This window comes from Alexandromys fortis, unplaced genomic scaffold, assembly GCF_014885135.2.
Source record: "Alexandromys fortis isolate MF-2015 unplaced genomic scaffold, M_Fortis_MF-2015_v1.1 scaffold_2_1_26212458, whole genome shotgun sequence".
NCBI lineage: Eukaryota > Metazoa > Chordata > Mammalia > Rodentia > Cricetidae > Alexandromys > Alexandromys fortis.
In genome coordinates this window covers 21,878,815-21,894,157 of record NW_026067930.1, presented here as the reverse complement: position 1 = coordinate 21,894,157, position 15,343 = coordinate 21,878,815, and positions in this window count along the sequence as shown.

Sequence of the window (15,343 nt, the reverse complement as noted above, 5' to 3'; positions counted from 1 at the left end):
TGTCTATCTATCTATCTATCTATCTATCTATCTATCTATCTATCTATCTATCTATCTATCATCTGTCTGTCTGTCTATCTATATATCTGCTGCCCAGTAGAGTAATAATCATGACTCATTTAAAAATCAAAGCTGTTTTTGGAGTTGGACAATGGCTTTTATTCTCTAAATCCAAGCATGTTGTTAAAAGACAAATTCAGAGTTTCTGTCTCATATCAGGAGCCATTTGGTATGCGATAGAAAGAAGAAAGAATTTAGGAAAAATATTACTTTTCTCCATACCTATTTTTGTATCTGTCACAACTTTTGTTGAATATATGTCAATACAAATATTGTTTAAGTTTCCTACAATAAATGATAACTTTTCCTTTGATAATTTTTGAAGTTTCCAAGAAGAATATGGGGCCCCACAACAACAAATCCACCTGGTTGATATGATGCCATGATGCTGATAGAGATACTATAAGCCCAGTTTTGGGTACCAGCTACTCAAAGTGATTGATTCCAACTTGATTAGCTGAAATGGTGCTCCTTCCTACAACGTTCTGGTCAAAACTCCAAATAGGAAACTCAGGAAAACCCTACCAAATACTCAGAGACTATTTGCAATTATACCAGGCAGTAATCTTGAAACTTAACCATGATTTTACTTTTACAGGATCCCATAGAAAGAACATCACCTCCATGACAGCTGGAAATAATTCTAGAAGATGACATCACTTCTCCCAAATAAGTTTGTCCTCAGGATCAGGGACATCAATTAGAGGTTGATTATAACTACTTTAGGGTTGGAGGTTCTGGTGGAAATTATGTAGGCTCAGGTATCTCTGAAACAAAAGGAAATTGGATGGGATAATAGGTAGATTAGTGAGTAATAGAGTAGATATTTGTGAACTAATATTTATAGGCAATTACATTGGCATAGGTTCTTCTAGGTTGATACAGATTCAAATTGTATTGAATATGATCCTATTTCTGTTTATAATATTTGTACATCTAGTCAAAGTTATTTTGTCATATTGTATACATACATGCTTCTACCTCTGCTTAAGACATTTTGTATATTGATACAATTTTACGATATATTTATTATATTGCAGTATATATTTCTACCTCAGATTAAGATACTTATACATTGTTTACATTTTGAGATCAAAGCTCTATTTGCTGTACAGTTGCTTAAAATTGTTTAATATCCTAATATGAAGTCTTTGTCTTTATACTATATAGGTATTAAGAATTATATGTCAATAGTCATCCATGTTTGTCATACTTATAGTATAATATAGACTAATCAGGTTTTTGAGATACACAGAGATTGTATTCCACATAGATAGGTAAACTTCAACCACTTCAAAGAGCTGTAGAGTATGGCATTTAAATAAATTAGGGTTCTGTTGATGTGAAACACAGTTGCTCCTGGCAGCACCAATCTATTTCTGAGAGAATGTTGAGCACCAAAGACACTCCACTTGGAGCTTGTTTTCTTTTTCATATAACTGGCCTTTGGGTAAGAAACTGCCCATAATTCAACCACTGACAAAATGCACAGTGTCCAGCCAGGACAAGCAGGATACAAGAAAAAGACTGTCAAACCTTTCCAAAACAGAGTAGGATGGTTTTAAAATTTTTCTTAGCTCTGAAAATGGTCTGTCAGTTACTCTAGGCCTTAGCCAAAGTTGGTTGCTCCAACATTGCAAATGAGACTTTGAGTGATTGCCCAGGTAGCCAGTTGTCTCTGTCACTTATTGCACATTTTGGAAGATGTTATATTGGACTTGCTGTTTGTTCTAGTAATATTATTTTTCTTCTCAGGTCTTCAATGCGGTTGAAGCCTAGACAGTTGTGGTTACTTTCCTCTCATGACTTGGCCAAACTATTTCTAATACCAGGCAAAGACTCCTTAGGATAGAATATTATTGAAACATTTAGCATATATTTCTTGCTTGCTATTGTTTATGCTGGTTGTAATTCTAATTTTTATACTTGATTTTATTGTATATAGTTTTGTATTAGGCTTAGAGCTATCTTATTTAGACAGAAGTGGGAGATGCTGTGGGAACTTCTTCAGTCAATAGCCTTTAAGATACCAGCCCACTTTGGCACGGTCTCTTATACCATAAATGCAGCTGTAAAGCTAGCATACTCTCTCTTTCTGCTTCTAGATTCAGTTCCTGTTCTCTGTTCATATAGAGGACTGTGATATGTGAGTCTAACCCTTAATAGAAAACTCTTTGTTATACTCAATTCTGAGCTAGTGTGGGATTATTTTATAATGTCCATCTTCAAGGAGGGCTTATATAGCAATAAGTATACAATATGTAAATTTGTAATCTATACCAATAATAGCACAGAGAATGGCACAACTGTATGGATATAAACTAAACAATGTAGAGGAAATAGACTAATTACTAGAAACATTGAAACCATGAAAATAAATTAAATAAGTAATTGAAAATCTGAATAGGCTCATAACCAGTAATCATATATCTTTTCTCAGTAAAGGAACGTTATTGAGAAATTCTATCAAATATTGATCTCAATTTTCTTCAATGTCTTCTTGGCAGAATTTAGAGTTGCCATGGAAACATACCTCTGGGTGCCTATAAAGATGCATCCAAAAAGGTTTGACTGAGGTGGGTAAATGCAAAATGAATGTGAAAAGTACCATTTTAGAAACTGAGAGTCCAGGTGGAATAAAAAGAAGAAAGTGAGCTGGGTATAAACATCCATCCCTCTTTCTGCTTCCTTGCTATGGACACTCATGCTCCTGTACTATGCCTACCTCACCATGATGGATTTGTGTCACCTCAAATTATAAGTCAAGTTAAATCCTTACTTTAGAATCATGTTTTTGTCAGCTAGTTAGTCATAACAACAAAAATAATGTATTTAAAATAAGTACTTTTCAGTGCTTTTTATTAAATAGATCTTACTCTGATTCCAAATACAAAAGTAACACAAGAAACAGGAGGGTAACTGTATACCAAACTAAATATATTGTGAGTGTGAATTTAAAAATCCTGAGTCTACACTTACAAACTGAGTCCATCAGTATATCGAAAAAAATTAAACAAAATGACCAAATGAAATTTAAGCTAATAATTCTGTGGTGAAATTTTGTTTGTGCTGTAACAAATAAAGTTGCCTGAAGATCAGAGTGTGGCGCTAGCCACACTAGATAGCCATATAAACAAGGCAGTAGCACACACCTTTAATCTCAGAACTTGGGAGACAGAGGCCCATGGATCTGTGTGAGTTTAAGGCCACCCTGGGCTACTTGAGATTGAATGAGTCTAAAAGAGAAACAGTACCAAGTGGTGGTGTCTTGTACCTTTAATTTCAACACAAGGGAGGTAGAGATGGCAAGTGATACGGCTGGGCTGATAAAGAAATGTAAATCTGTAGGAGACAAGAGCTCAAGATTCAGTCTGAGGTGTTGTAGAGACAGCATTCTGTCTGAGGATATGTAGAGACAGGATACCCAACTGTTCCAAAGGTTTTGTAGAGGTAAGAATTAGAGGCTGCTTAATCTGCTTCTCTGGTCTTTCAGCTTTCACCCCTAATCTCTGACTCTGTCTAGATATTATTAAGACCAATTAGATTTCATGCTACATAATTCCAGTTGTATTTTTAACCATAGAGATAACAATGTGAACAGTAGTGCAAAGGGAGAACACATGATCTCCATACATACAAAAGCGTTTGACAAAATCCAACATCCTGTCCTAATTTTAACTTAAAAGGAACTCAGTAAACCAAGAATACAGTGACATTTATTTAACCTAAAGACGGAATCTATGAAAAATCCATAGTTGAATAGAAAAACCATTCCACCTAAATCAGGAGCAAGAAAAAGTTATCCATGTTGCCATATCTATTTAGCATTTGTTTGACATTTTTTACCAGAGTAATCGAACAATACAAATAAATAAAAGCGCTCCATATTGAGAAGTAGAATATTTCAATTTGCAGATGACATCATTTTGTGTATACTAAACCTGTTGTGTATCCACAAAACATTAACAAAGGCAATGCAGCCTTATGAGGAGGAGGCAGAGTTATAAACATTTTTGACCTTGGGTTAATGAATAACTTCACTGCATGACACAAAAGCATTTACAGCAACAATAACAAAAGTAGAGTAACTATATGATTGAAATTGTAGTATCTTGCCCATCAAAGTTCTATCAAGAAAATTAAAATATAATCCACAGAATAGGAGAAAATAATCACAAATTATTTAACAATGTTACATTGTTGAGATAACATGAAGAAATATTAAAAAATACTAAAGTTGCAGTAACCACTGTTGATTCCTCATCAATTTAAATATATTACCATATTGCCCAGAAATTCCAATCCTAACACAAAAGCATTAAAATGAAGTATTCAAGTAAATCTATGAACACTATTATTTATAGTCACCAAGCAAATTATAGCCAAAAAAATGGGAAAAAGTAATGCTTGTAATATGCCCATACAATGAAATATAATGAATTTATAAAGAGAACAAAGTACTAGTGCATACCACAACATTAATGGAAACATTATTCAAGATGAAGAATGTCGCATATTGTTCAATTCCATTTATATAAGTCCCATGTTACTAGTGCCCTATAGAGATACAGAAACGATTTGTGGTGACCAGGCACTGGAGGAGGGTGAATCAATAGGCATGGAATTTATTTGTAGGGTGATGGAAGGCATGCGAGTTAGATGAGGATGTATATTAAACCTCAATGTACTATATGGTACATTAAATGGTAATAACAGCATATTTTATATTTTATCACAACATAAAAACATTGACAACAATAACCTAATTTTACAATGGATAAATGTATATATCTGTTAATGCAGAAAACACTAAACAATAGGATAAGCACGGAATAGGAATTAGTGCTGATTAAAATACATTGTAGTGATGATGGACTATTAAGTATGTCAGTGGCAACCACAGAGATCACTTAGTGGAAAAAGTGCTTGTCACACTAACATGAGCACCTCAACTAGAATGCTCAGAACCCACATAAAAACTGATGTAACAATGTTTATTTGCAACATTATCTGTGGTTCTATAGGAGATACCCCAGAAGCTTGCAGGCTAGCTACCTAGTGAACCCAGTGAAGGACAGCAAGAGATCTTATCCTTAACAAGGTAGAAGGCAAGAAATGGTATCCACCTGAGCTATATGCATATACCTACTCTTAAACACATGAATATAAACATACACATGCATGCACGTACACAGCATTCACATATGTTAAACACATGTAAGAGAAGATTTTTTTTTTCTGAGACAGGATCTCTGTATTATATAGTCTTAGCTGTCCTGGAACTCTTTATGTAGACTAGGTTTGACTCACAAGGATCTGCTTGTGTTTCCCTTCTGAGCACTAAGATAAAAGCCTTGTGCACCATCCCCAGCCTCTATCTCTATCTATCTATCTATCTATCTATCTATCTATCTATCTATCTATCATCTATCTATCTATTTATCTATCTATCTATCTATCTATCTATATCTATATAAATTTGGAAACATTGGAAAATATATAGACTGAGATAAACTTATATAATTGTACTTCTTGGTACTTATTTGTGTATTCACATTATTGGTACATAGTATATTTTGCTTTCATAAATTATAATATTTAACATGAAATTAATTGTCCTAACCATTAACTGTATCAAATGGTCTGGCAGCATATTCTTTGTGGGAAATGCCTGCTTCTTCAATTTGTATCCTGGTATATGGAATGACAAGCCAACTGCAAATTTTTACATCCCGTGGGTTTTCCTGAGAAAATGACAGCATTGTGGATTTGCTTAATGCAAGTAAAGTGGTTTGAAGATGAAAATTGCTACCTAAGTGCTGAGTATTGTTATTGATGACTACGATTCGCTTGCCGTGGCACAAGTGATTCCTCATTACTGGCACGAAAGCTATTTTCTTTAGGCAAAGGGTAAGGACTCTTACCCATGATATTGACATTTTTAAAAAGTATATTATTAGGAGACATGGTGTGCTGGAAACACTTATCTTCCCTTTCATTGAAGCTCTGTTGCTAGAACATCTATTTTGTAGTTAGGTCTATATTTATATGTGTCAAAATGCTAATACTTTTATAGTATAAACTTTACATGGAACTGCTTTATTGATGCACTTTCAAGAAACAATGATTTTTTTTATAAGAATGCTTGAGGTGCCAATAGTGATGGGTGAAGTGATGGTTTACTTGGCCCTAGACATGTGATTATTGCATCTGGGAATGGCACTAATGTCAACACAGACATTTTAGGGATGATAGGGGAGTAGGGAATGTGTGGACTCTACAGAAGCCAGTGTGAACTTCCTGAAGTATTTTTTTCTGACTGTTGCCTCGATTAACTATCATCTGAGTGCTTAAGAGATATTCTATTCCTAATGAATGAAAATCTATGAAATAAAATTACTGTTTTATACATATAACACAGGAATTGAGGTTCAGAGTTTGTTACATGACTCAGGACACCCAGATGTTTTCAAAAAATACCATATTGATCTTTGGAGGAATGGGAAATTTTCATCCCCTCTCACCCTCCGGGAACAGGGTTATACTAGAAAAGTGAAGAGCTCAAACGAGAAGCATTATCATCATACTAAGTAGTTTCTGTTAATGGTAATATAATTGGGCAAATAAAATCCCTCACATAAAGAATTCTATTGCAAACTTTCAGGGTAATGTGGCAGAATGAAAGTCAAGCAAAAGAGTCAAATCTCAGCCAGGTGGTGGTGGTACATGCCTTGAATCCCCACACTCAGGGAGGCAGAGACAGGTGGATCTTTGTGAGTTTGAGGCCAGCCTGATCTATGGAGTGAGTTCCAGGACAGTCAGAGATACACAGAGAAACCTTGTCTCAGAAAACAAAACAAAAAGTCAAATATTTATTCTTTTTAAAATATAAATCTGTTTTATACAGTTTCACATGTGTATGTAAAGCATACTGTCCACTCTCTCTTCTGATCTGCCTACCCTGGCCACCCCTCCTCCACAGAAATTATTCCCTCATGTTGATGTCTGCAAATTTTGTTTTGTGACCTACTGAGATTAACCAGGACTCAGAATTTCATACCCTTGAATTTGGAGCTATTGGATGGAACTACCTCAACACCATTAAGTTATTAACCCTCAAGCAAGTTGATAAAAACATCTATGAAGTAGAATGTGCAGTGAGAAGTTATTTCTGAATTGTTTCTAGGTGACTCAGGAAATATCTACAAAGGCAGTTTGTAAAAATGATAATTATTTTTGGGTCTGTCAGCTGGACTGGGATTGAATGAGCATGGGATCAAACTGGACCCTCTGAATGTGGTTGACAATTGGGGCTGACTGAGGGGCCGATGATAATGGTACTGGGATTTGTCTCTACTGCATGTACTAGCTTTTTGGGATCTTATTCTCTTTGGATGCATACCTTCCTAAGCCCGGATGTAGGGGGAAGGGCCTTCGACTTTCCACAGGGCAGGGTGCGTTGCCCTCTCTTAGGACTGGAAAGGTGGGGGGGAGGGTATGTGGAGTAGCAGGAGAGAAGTGGGAGGAGGGGAGGAAGTGGGAATTTTGATTGGTATTATTTATAAAGTAAATAATAATAATAATAATAATAAAATCAATGATAATTATTGTAGACTATATTGACTCACAAAGGCTGGGCATCCTTGCCTCCAGGCATCAAATGACTCTTGTATATAAGTTTGAGCTTTAGGAAATTTTTAAACACAGAAAAAAATATTTGATGGTGAGTCCTAGGAATGAGCCCATGGAAATCAAAAGTTTACCATGTTGTAATCTTCTGTATCAATACCTCAATACTAGTATGGTAGCACATGCCTATAATCCCAGTCCTGAGAAGTTGAGTCAGCGTGATTTTGAATTTCAGGTCATCTTGAATGGCATAATCAGTTTCATGCCAGCCCATGCTACAAAACAACACTTTGTCAAAAACAAAAAAAAATAACAATAACAACAAATCCAAACAAACAATTGAATTTTAAAAGCTTAAGACTATTATTTGATTGTCTGAAAGATTGTTTTTCTAGTTTGGCTGCTCCTTCTCATTATTATTATTAGTTTTAACAATGTGTTTTGACCATACTTATTCAATTTCCAACACCTCCCAGACTCACTTTCCTTACTCACCTAACTTTGCAACTTTTCTTTTTACCCATCAAATTCATTGTGTGTGTGTGTGTATATTTGTAAATATGTGTTTTTCCATTGAAACACAGTGGATCTACCAAGTTCAATACTCTTAAGAAAAACTGACCTAACCTCTTCTAACATCTACTTATTATTACTGAGCTAGGGCTGGGATTTCATGCCTATCTCCTCTGGGATTTGGTCTAGCTTGAGTTTGTATGGGCTTCTACATGATGTCATAACTGCTATATATTCATATGTGCAGGTGCCTTGTAGTGTCTTGAAGATACAGTTTTCTTGTGTTCATTTACCATCTCCAGCTCTTATAGTAATGCCAATCTTTTCCACAATGATGCCTATTCCTGGACTTACATGGGCAGACTGCCTCACTGCCTCATGTGAGGCATAGTCTTAGACACTGTTCTGTTGCTGTGAAGAGACACCATGACTGCAGCAGCTCTTATAAGGTAAAGCATTTAATTGTGGGGCTTACTTATAGGTTTAGAGGTTTAGTCCATCATCATCATGACAGGTAGCAAGGTGGCATGCAGGCAGACATGTGGCTGGAGAGGTTGCTGAGTGTTCTACATCTGATCTGCAAACAGGAAAGAGAGAAATACTGGACCTGGCTTGAGCACTCAAAACCTCAAAGCCAACCCTCGGTGACGTACTTCCTCCAACAAGGCCACACCTACTTAAACAAGACCACACTTTCTAACAGTGGCACTCTTTGCTGGCCAAGCATTCACATCTATGAGCCTGTGGGGGTCACTTCTATTCAAACCACCAGAGGCATGGACATAGCCATCACTGTAGCAGAAAAAATAAATATGCATGTTAGACTATAACATCTTCTATTACGATGAAACATGCATGCTTGTCACTACAAGTCTCATGTTACAACTCTATGAGTTTCTTTAGAAAAATAAAGGTGTTTGTGTGGGGAGGAGGCTGAAACTGAAACGTAAAAATGTAAGAGAAGCAGTTAAAAGAATGTGGTCTGCTGATATCCTATGTACAGGATGAAGTTTGGAGGCTAATTATGCACGAAACAACAGATCACTGCTGGGTAAGTGCCCTGTCTTCATCCAGGCTTTCCATGACCATTTCTGTTATAATTCTGATAATTCCTGTTTGAAGTCCAAGATGCTCAAGGGTTTCCCTTACCAGGAAACATCAAATGACATCATTCTTCAGTCTGCTCCCCAGTAGCTTTCAGCTATTTCATGATATTCCCATATACATATAGCCACCCCATCATACTCATCATTTCTTTCAAAGCACAGCGTTTCCATTTCTACATTAAAATTTTGAAAATGCCATAAAATAAACTGCAATACCGCTTCCCACTGTGAGTACTCATATGGGAACCCTAATTAGCGTTTATCATTGAAAGTGATAATCATAGAACTCACGATCGAAAAATGTTCTTTTACTATCCTCACAATGTGTGAGAAACACTTGCAACGATTAGCCTGTAATATATGTAGAATAATGGCATGAGTTATCTATAAGTTACAGATTCTCAGGCCAGTTAAGATTATTCTGAATTTAGGAACTGTCAAGCTCACACTGACTGACTCTTGATAGTCTTCTTGAGCAAGCATCTTGCAAAAAGCAGCTTACCTTACTTGTTAACTCTGAATTATTTCTCTTGTGTGGTTCCAAATAGATCACAACAGTATCTCAATGAAAATAAAATCTCCTGGATGTTTAAAGTCACTTATGTTTAACTTATATTATAGAATCTTGACTCTATTTTTCCTTAGGAAAATCATGATATACTTATACAATACTGGTAGTTTTATGTTAGCTCCTACTTCTCATTAAGTCAGATCTCAGTGAAAAAAAAAAGGTGATTTTTTAAAACTATATGTGGCATGACTAAACTTATGATCTGGCATAAATGTCTCACTTTTCCTTTTCTACTTATCAATATTTGTTGACAGAGAGTTTTTGTCCCACCTGGTCCCGCAGCAATTCAGTCCCAAACTTATATTCTTGGAGATGGCCTCATAGAATTTCTTGTCATTAGTTCTCTTTGTCTTCAGCCCACTCAGAAAAGAGCTCAAGGCACCTTTTCTCAAGGCACAGTGTTCTTGTGGATGACCTCCAGGATCTTGCTCTGCTGCAGCATTTCTCGGGAGATGTTCCAAAGGCAGGTCCTCAGAGTCAACCTCACCATGGATGAAGTTTAGGTACTCAGGTGTCAGCTCGTCACAGCTGTCCATGATGAACACATGACAGACATTGTTGTTCTTCTTGCTCTCAAAAAGGTTGAATTCCTACTGACCTTCCACATCGAACCTCTTGCATGTTCAATTACTATTATTATTATCATCAGTATTATTATGTATACAGAGTTCTGCATGAAGGCCAGAAGATGACTCCAGATCTCATCACAGATGGCTGTAGGCCATTAGGTGGTTGCTGGGAATTAAACTCAATGCCTCTGAAAGGACAGTCAGTGCTCTCAACCTCTGAGGCATCTCTCCAGCCCTGCACATTGGATTCTTTTGTCAGGATTTCTTTACCCTGGAACTTGGAGAGCTGGTTGCACTCATTCAGCTACTTGATTCACCGGTTCACCTCCTTGGTGAACATCTTTGACTTTGATGATGCCTGCACTAACCAGCTGTCACTCTTCTCTGTGCTGCTCCAGTGCCGCCACTGCACCTGGCCCCATGCACACACCATTGTGCTTCCTGTGGTCCTTGGTGGCCTCTAGGCACTGGTGCTGGCCTCTGGCTAGCTCTGCTATGCTGGTCTCCTCTGTGTCTCTTCCTCCACCTACCCTATCTCAGGACTTGACTTTCTGTTCAGTCTTAGTATTTAAATAATAATTAGGATATGTGTGGTGAATAAATTTACACAGGACTGAATTTTTTGTTCAATTTGTTATTCTTTGTTTCTATGGCATAGCAGCATGTTCTGAAAAGTTCTGATCTCAAAGAACTAGTCTGTTGTAGTAGCCATAATAGAAATATTTGCAAAGTATGATACCTGGAGTACTATACTTTGGATATTATAAGGAGAAGATATACAAAATATCTTTGCATTTTATATTAGTGGTTTAGAGGAATCATTTTGAATCTTTATCAATACCTTTAAAGACTGTGTTTTTTGCAGACACTGGAGTTTTAAAGACCTTTGAGGGTTAAGTAATAAAGAATTTTGATATTATTATATAATTAAAAAAAGACCGTGCTTTGATTTTTCTTTTTTTGGATATATTCTTTCTATTTAGCCCTGGCTGCCCTGGAACTTGCTTTGTAGACCTGGCTGACCTTAAACTCACAGACAGATCCTCCTATCTCTGATTTCCAAGTGCTGGGATGAAGGCTTATACCAGCTTATCTGACCTTGGTTCTACGTTCTTTGAAACAGTCTCAGTATGTATCCTTGTGGTCCTGGAGCTGCTAAGGAGAGCAGATTGGCTTCAAACTCAGAGATCTGTTTGCCTCTGACTCCAGAGCTCTGGGATTAAAGTGTTTGCTACTACACCTGGCTGAGATCCTTTTTTATATGAGTACTAAATGCCAATATTGGTTGTGATTTGAAAAAGTATAATAACATATGTAGGCTAAAAATTTCATGCCAGACTTACTTGTTTTAGGTCCTCATCTTTAGTAGGTCAAATCGGTCTTGAATTCTATATTCACCTGAAGATGGCCTTGTCTTAATTCTTACCCCCACAGAAGCCACTATCCAGCTTATGATTTAAACATGTAAAATGTGTAAATGTTGCTCCTTTGTTCATACTGCATAGGTTTTGATTCCGATTGAAGATTAATCTTGTTTTTCATTTGGATTGAGTGATTTCTCTTAGCTTTTTATCCTTTTTGGATCATGTCTCCATGAATTAGTTCTAAATTATCGCTCATACTCATCATTCCTTTTACATTATTTGCTTTTACAAATATGAATTTTGTATCTCTTATAGTCTCATTATTCTAGATAATTTTGGTGCTGGGAGTGAAACCCAGACAGGACTTGGCTAGGCAGTTGCTCTACCATTGAGGAGGTCCCTTTCTTAGAAATACTAGCTTTATATTTGAAAATATTTTTCCTTGGTATGATTTCAGTAAATAGATTGATTTTGCTTAATAAATCTTTCATATAGTTTTTACTTAATCTGTGGGTTTTCTCCCAGGACAATTGTGCTGTTAGATGACTTCATTTCTTAGCTTTGAAGGCATTTTTTTGTTTCATGTATCCTATCTTGAATAAAGACTCAAGATTTTCTTGTGGATAGCAATGAGACAAAAGTACATTATGCTACCAGACATATAATACAATATTATATTATTCCCTACCATTCTTTCAGAGACATTTGTCAAAGATTACTTCTGTATCACCAGTGGGATAGAAAAATTGAACAGGAATAAGATTGCTCAAGACTCTATCCTTTTAGCAGCTTTTGTACTTTAAAGTAATAGAGGTACTCTTCCAATGGAAAAGTTTTTGAAGGGGAAGATAAAGAGTGGCAATTGACTATTTCACAGAAAGCACAGCCTAGTCAAGATTACCCATTTTGTTAAAGCTGTGGTTTCCTTTTGCATGAGATTAAACTGACGCTAGCATCAAACTAATTGGGTTGTCGAAAAAAATGGAATAACATATGAAATATGTCTATTAAAGGACAGCATATTGTAAGCATGCAATGAATGGTTGCTATTATTATCTTCATTAGTAGCAGAAGTAACAGCTATCAACAAGGCTCAGTCAATACTGAGGGATGCATGCTTATTACCATGTATTAGCATAAATGGGGAGATCATTGGACTAAGTGACATATTAAATAAATGTAATGGTCCCTTGTGCTTGGAACTCAAATCTGCACATTGACTTCACAGCTGTAACACTATTAATTAAATCTTGTTCTTCAAGATGTAAATAGCTTTTTGATATACTGCTGCTGCCAGATTCTCTTGCTCCCCACTGCTCTCGCTAGGAGTACTTCATATCTTTGGAAGTCTCCAAGGCTGTTTTCCATGGCTCACTTTAAGATCAACAAGGGTACAATTAGGTTGTTGTTGCTTCCTTGAAAATGACATGACGAGATTATTTTCCTTCCAAGTACCTCATGCAGCCATAAAGATAAGCATTTATTTCATCTGGCATATGTAAAATACCAAGAGACATACTGAAAATTCAAATCATACTTTTACTTTCCAAGGAGCTACTCTGACACTGTTCTGGCATCTTGAGGCTGAGTAAACTTAGGAGCCAATTTTCTTTACTCTTTAACATTTTGAGAGGTGTAGGGCTTTTGCACCTTTGTAATCCCTGGATGTCTTAAAATATTTCAAATTCTCCAAGGATTGCATTTTATACACTAGGAATTTTATATATAAAGCTGGCTACATGAAGAAATTCACAGTGTTGGTCCCACACAATTCTCTAATTTCAATGCAATGTCTTCTAAAAGAAGTGATAGAAAACATGGCTGACATCACCTGATTGTCTACCCTGGATACATACCTGATTTTATATCTATATGTTTTGTTCCGTGCCTTCAGTGACCCTCTAAGGCAAGTATTATTTTCTCTATTCTATGAAGAACTTTAGCTCAAAAACGTTAATAAATATGGAAAGAGGCAAGGCAGACAGTGTGAAAGGATGCCATCTATGGGGTTCAGCCCACAAACCTTATACTTTATCAACTCTGACTTTTCTGGTATGGACAATGTTTATAGTCCCCTTCTGAGGCAGTCTGATTTATTAGAACTTTGGCTCATTAAGAAAGAAACAATTTTAAGATATCTTCAATAGAACCTTATATCCCATGTATGTTCACACATAAATTTATGATTCTTGGAAAATCTCAAGGCCACACACATGCTTGTTAATTGTTCTCCCACTGGGCTATATCCTCAGCTCTTATTGTCCTATTTTTGTCAGGATATATTTATCTGTGAAAATTCATTTTTCCCCATGAATTACTTCACTTGTATACTTTATTTGAGGAGCCAAGTAGGTCAGTAACTAAGTTTTCTGATTGTGGCATTATTCCTATTATTTACTTTAAATTCTTCTAAAGACTTGGGACATGACTTGGAAAACAGTTTGTTTTGCTCAAGACTTGATCCTTTATTTGCCCACCAGTTTCCAAAGTTTTCTTGGGTCTGGTGTTGCATATGGTATTTTGAATAGAGAACATTCTAACATTTCAAATATAGGAAAGCAAAATGTCAGTTTCCTCAGGTGGCTTTAATCTACCCAGTGTAGCCATAGATTTATTTTTGGTTCTGAGTGATAGGATGTGAGTGATTCTGCCTTTTGTGTCTCAGTTTTTGTTAAACAGGTAATCTGACAATTAGTTTAAATTTCTTTTGCATTTTTAAGTGGATAACTTCTTTCTACATGGGTAATCATCAAGCAGAATTTTGAAATATGGCATTTATGGTGATCTAGAAACCATTCCTTCAAATATATAATTTCAAGGACTCAATTTAGAGAACTTTATAGAAGCAACATTCTTGAAACATAAAACAAATCTGGTTGCATGGGGACTAGGAAGGTGATATTGTCTTTAATCTTTATATATAAAGATTTTATATATATCCATATATATTATAAATATGTAAGTATCAAGTAAGCATTTGGAAGTGGTAATGAGTTTACTTAGTATATATAGTGGTTCCCAGGTGTTTATTGCTCAGTCTCTGTTAGTCCCTATGAACCTTTCTGAGTTGATTCAGTGGACCATGTTCTTCTGATATTCTGACTTCTGCTGACTCCCACGTTCTTTCTTCCAGTTCTCCCATGGGGTTCCCCAGTCTCTGAGGGGAGGGACATGATGGAGGCATACAATTTAGAGTCTCTCTCTGCATAGTGCCTGACTGTCTACCTTGCCTAGCCTCAAAATGAGGGCTTTTGGCCTTGTTTTATTGTATGTTGGTTTGTCATATTTGGCTGTACTCTTAGAAACCCACTTTTTCTTAAAGGCAGAGTGAATCTCTGGGAGGGTGGACTTGGCAAGAAGTGAACAGAGAAGAAACTGTGGTAAGGATATATTGCATAAGAGAAGAAATCAATTTTAAAAATAAAAAAACTTAGGGCAAAACAGAAATCAAGAAGGACATGAAACTCTTTTTCGAATTCTATAAAAAAATCAGTGTAATCAAATGAAGGTCATAATGAAGTCATTTCTAAG